Below are 6,000 nucleotides of genomic sequence, written 5' to 3'. Positions count from 1 at the left end.
TATTAATCATCTATGAGAAAAACAAGAAATTCAGGTACTAAAATAAGGACTACTTAATAACGTGGTTTCTATGTCTCAATGCCTAATGTACTCAAGCAAAAGATGGATGCCTTAATTTAAGTATTAATCACCTGTGCTAAAAACAAGTGATTCAAGAGTAAGAAAATCAAACAAGGATGAAGACACAAACTAATCTCATGCTATTGTGGCATACCATTCTTTTAAGTTCACAAACATATATACATATATATATAAAAGTATACATTGATCACTAGTGATTAACTACTTAAAAACACATATGTGGTTCAATTCTTCATGTATTAAACCAAAAGATGGCATCCTTAATTAAAGTATTAATTATATATGCTAAAAACATTAATTAATTTAGACTTTAGAAAATCAGGAATTAATGAAAACACAAACTAATCTCATGCTATTGTGGCATAGCAAGTTCACAAACATATATATATATACAAGTATACATTGATCACTAGTGATTAACTACTTATAAACACATTTGTGACTCAATTCTTCATGTATTCAACCAAAAGAGATGGCATCCTTAATTTAAGTATTAATTATATATGCTAAAAACAATTAATTTAGACATTAGAAAATCAAGCATGAATGAAAACTCAAAACAATTAATTTAGACATTAGAAAATCAAGCATGAATGAAAACTCAAACTAATCTTATGTAAGTCCTCCCATTTTACCATTTCCCTTTTTCTTAAATGATAATCTATCTCATACCATATTACCATTTCTCTAATTTGAAACTACAGGGACAAAGGGGAAAAACAAGGTGAAGGATTCACGGGATTTTTATTCCGGATCCGGTATTTAGGATCCAAATCCGAAATATAGTGGGATTCTTCACATTTTTTTTATTGTTTTGATTAATTTTTTAATAATATTTTATTCCGAAGAAAAACCACATATTGAGACAAAAAAAAAATAGAATCTCTAGTGCATGGAGTAAAGGGGAAGAGAGAAAATTACATAAACCATTTCAGTGATTAAACCAATGTTTTTTAATATAACATCCTATTTCAATTTTTTTTTAAAAGTGCTTCTTAAATTGTGTAATTTGCTCCAAGATTTTTATTAGATTCCATTAATTTGTAAACCACCCTTTTAAATTTATTCCATTTATTCCTCAAAATTTTGGAGTGTTTGATTTAAACCTTTTGATTTTAATTAAGGTTCAATTTGACCTTTGATGTAGACACCATATCTATCAGCTTAGTTGATGATTATTTAATAACAAAAATGAAGGGCAAATGTAATTCTTAATAAAACTAAAAATATAATGCTAAATTAATTAATAAATTAAAATTTCATGGGTTAATAAAAAATCAGGGGCAAACTATACAGGTCATTAAATTTTATTTCAATAACAATCATGCCAACTAAATCATAAACCATGCACCTGGCACTTCAGAGGCTCAGTTCAACGACACCCTTTGGGGAGCCCAAAATCTTTCAAGAGCGTTGGCAGGGTTCTGCTTATCAAGTCAGTTGTCATTTTAAATTCAACCAATATATGCCTGTCAGTAATTATAATTTGCCATTCTTTATAAGAATTACTAATAAATTATTAGTATTTGTTTGATATTGTTTCTTTAATATAAAAATATAAGCATTGGTTTTAATCGAAGTGGTTTATCCACCTTTTTCAAAATATATAAGCGTCTCTCTCATGATGCGGTGTGTCTCTCTCTGCAGCAAATTTACTAGAGCTTTCTGGTTATCGTTTGTTGAATTATAATTAGAATACAGGCCATCTGGCTGATGCATGTAACTCTCTATCTTCCTTTCTGTCTGCTTCCCATTAAACAAATAAACATAGATGGACGAACTTATTGGATTGGATGATATGCATGCCTGCAAATTTAGAATAGATTTTGTTTTGCTTAGGTGCATGCCTATCAAATTTTACAAAATATCTGTAAAACAGAAGTATTTATTCAAACAAAAAGATCGTGTATTCAACTGATGAAGAACATATACTGCACTTGAAATTTCTATAAAAAGGCTATGTAGTAAAACAAATGGATCTTGTATCACACCCATGCAATAGACGAGTAATATGTTCTCACAGCACAAATGGAGATGATGAGATAAGGATGGGAGTGTATTTTTCAGGGAGCTAAGAACAAAGAGAGTATATCACAAACACACAGAATAACTTTACTGCCATAGAAAGAAAGTTCAACAAAGCAGATACATATATTTAGTGCTAGAAAACAACACACACATTAACAAAACATTCCAACAATACAGTGGCCCACAACATGTCTAATTCTACTAATAAACGTACCATGGCTTCAGTCTCCAAAAACATTAAGGATGGGCATAACACACTGTATCAAACACCTTCTTATAGATTGGCTGTATCCTCTCTGAGATTCTGATAAGAAACCTTCACATTAGAATCAAATACATCCAAAATCTCTTCTATTCACTGATGGTCTTTAGTCAATATACCAACATTTCCTCCCCTTTACTGAAGACAGCACAAACCCAATTGACTCATCAACATATTATGTTTCTGAACAGAGAGTGGCTTGGTGAGCAGATCAATAAGCTGCTCATCAGTTCTATAGCACTTCAGTGATATAATCCCATCTCCAATCAGATTTCGGATGAAGTGATACTTTATATCAATATGTTTAGTCCTGCCATGATGCATTGGATTCTTGGCAATGGCAATAGTAGACTTGTTGTCACACCATATCACAATTGCTTAATTAACTTCTAGATCACAGTCTTTCATCAATTTCTTAAGCCACAAACACTGACATGCTGCAGAAGAAACAGCAACATACTCAGCTTCAGTTGTTAACATGGCGATCACCTCCTGCTTCTTTGACATCCACGACACAGCAGCTGAACCAAGGTTGAACACAACCCCCGAAGTGCTCTTCCTGTCTTCCAAACTTCCTCCCCAATCGGTGTCAGATAAACCCTCCAATTTGCATTCAGTGCTACGAGTATAATTCAACCCAAAATCCACTATACCAGCGAGATATCTCAACACTCGCTTCCCTGCACCTGCATGAACTTTGGAGGGCTTGGACATGTGCCTTGATAGCACACCCACAGCGAACGTTATGTCGGGTCTGGTGTGAGATAGATAGATTAAGCGCCCAACCAAGCTCCTATATCTTTTTGCATCTGAGTCGCCTGACCCATCATCAGCCTGTAACTTGTCACTTGTAATCATAGGAGTTGGAGACGACTTACAATTGTTCATGTTGAACATCTTCAAAAGATCCTGAACATATTTCCGTTGTGAAATGAAAACACCATGCTTGTCTTGGACCACTTCCATTCCAAGAAAATAGCTTAGTAAACCAAGATCAGTCATGCTAAACTATTTCTTCATTTCTTCCTTGAACACTGTGATCAGATCAAGATATGAGCTCAAATAAACAATATCATCAACATAAATACATACCAGTAATACATCCTCATTTCCTTCATCTCTTCGGTACAATGTATGATCATTCTCACTTCTCTTGAAACCTTGTTAAGCAAAATATGAGTCAATTTTACTATACCAGGCTCTGGGAGCCTGCTTTAAACCATAAAGGACCTTTTTTAGCTTGTACACCATGTGTTGCTTCGCTTCTACCTCAAATCCAGTTGGTTGTTCGACATATACCTTCTCGGAAACTTCCCCATTTAAGAACGCAGATTTTACATCCAAATGAAACAACATCCACCCCTTTTGAGCTGCCAAAGCAAATAAGAATCTGATTGTTTCCATTCGGGCCACAGGTGCAAACACTTCATCAACATCTATGCCTAATTGTTGGGTATAGCCCTTGGCCACAATTCTTGCCTTATGTTTCAGAATTTCTCCACTTGCCTTGTACTTGGTCTTGAAGATCCATTTCAGTCTAATGATCTTCTTATTTTCTGGTTTATCCACCAAGGATCAGGTCTCATTGCGATTAATTGCTTCCATTTCATCTGCCATGGCCTCCTACCATTCAACACACTTTGCAGCATCCTCATAGGTTATAGGGTCAACAACAAGTAAGGCAAAAGAACAATTGCTGTAAATATCACTTAGCTGTCTTGTTCTGCGAGGAGGAGAGTCATCTTCAGATGTGTTCACTTGATCTGCTGATGCTCGATTGAGAATTTCTGCAGCTTTAGAAGATTGTGAATGAGTGATTTGCTCTACTTGAAGATCATTTTCACCTCCTTGATTTGTGTTCGATTGTGGTGAAACACAACTTGGTTCAATTGGGAATGCATCATCCCATACATATAGCGAACGTGTATTGCTTCCGCTACCCCAATCCCAATGAGTATCTTCCCTAAAGACAACATCCCTACTTAGCAGAACTTTGCCAATATTGGGATTGTACATCTTGTAGGCTTTAGTTTTCAGGCAGTATCCTATGAAAATACTTTTCTCAGATTTGTCTTCTAGCTTATAGTGCCTTTGAGAAGGAATTTGAACAAATCCCAAGCATCCAAACACCTTAAAATGCTTCACTGTTGGTTTCACACATGTCCACTGCTCATATGGAGTCTTATCGGGGAGTGGTTTAGTTGGAGAAATGTTGCCAAGGTAGACTGCTGCAGAAGCAGCTTCAGCCCAAAACGACATTGGTAATGCACTACTCTTCAGAAGACAGCGATGCCTTCTCCACGATGGTCCGGTTCTTCTGTTCAACAGTGCCGTTATGTTGTGGAGTATAAGGCGTCATCAGTTCTCGCTATATTCCACACTTATTACTGTGATCATTGAACACACGAGAGAGAAATTCTCCACCACGATCTGAGCGCAGAACCTTGATCTTTTTCTCAGCTTCTCTCTCAACTAAAGCTTGAAATTTAAGAAAGCATTCAAAAACATCTCCCTTTGATTGGAGAAAATAGATCCATGTCATCCTTGTGTAGTCATCAACCAATAGAAGAAAGTAACGGCTCCCTCCCACTGATGCAACGTGCATTGGACCACACACATCCATGTGGACATGTTGTAGCTTCTCATTAGATCTCCTAGATTTTCCGGACTCGTGGCCGAATGAATTTCTCACATGTTTTCCGAGAACACAGTCATCACACGGATCCAAATTGCCAATCTCCGGCAGCCCCGTCACCATGTCTTTTGATTTTAATTACTTCAAACTCTGATGGTTCAAGTGCCCAAACCTCTTATGCCACATCATGGATTTGTTCAAGTTTTTCACAGCCACCTTAGCACTCCCAGAGCTAACAAGATCCAACGGGACCGACGAATGCCCTTGCGTAAGTCCCGCAAGTGCACTGGGTCGTCGAAGTAATAATCTAAGGTGAGTGGGTATCGTATCCACAGGGAGTAGGGAATAAAAACACTTAATTTTTTTCTCAACTATGTGAAAGATGAATAGTGATATGTGTGACAAGATATCAAATAACAAAAGTAAAAGCAACAAGAAAGAGAGCACAAGTAAAGGAGAAGGTAAGGCAATCGATATAAATGGGGTACCCAGATATTGCTCCACCTAGGACAATCGTTTCAAGTGTAAGAACCCTCTATTATGCTTCCTAACTAATGCAGTAGTAAGTCGTGGAGATCCTTAATTACATGGTCCCAAATCTAAGGCCAACCATGCCTAACTCTATACATGTCCCGGAGAAGAAATTGAATAACCTCTCAATCTCGCACTCGTATAGAATTGCAATGAGTTCTAGGGATTCCAAGTGATAAATCCTCTTCCTATATGTAGACCTAACCCTTTGGTCCAGGTGGAAGGTCCCTAGCCACAATTAAGCCCTAGATGCTAAGATCACTTCTACGCTTCACTCCGTTGCACCCGCAACTAAGCCCCAGCAGAAGGTCATCCCTTAGCCCATTCACTCTACTATGACCACAAAGAACTCAAGGAAACGGAGGTAGAATAGATCACACTGGAGGGGAAAGGGGACGCTCCGCTACCTCTCGACTCACCCTCTCAACCCTCTCCAACCTAGCTTTGTCTAACTCTCGTGGTG

This window comes from Dioscorea cayenensis, unplaced genomic scaffold (assembly GCF_009730915.1).
Source record: "Dioscorea cayenensis subsp. rotundata cultivar TDr96_F1 unplaced genomic scaffold, TDr96_F1_v2_PseudoChromosome.rev07_lg8_w22 25.fasta BLBR01001244.1, whole genome shotgun sequence".
In the NCBI taxonomy this organism is placed as follows: Eukaryota; Viridiplantae; Streptophyta; class Magnoliopsida; order Dioscoreales; family Dioscoreaceae; genus Dioscorea; species Dioscorea cayenensis.
This window is presented reverse-complemented; position numbering follows the sequence as displayed.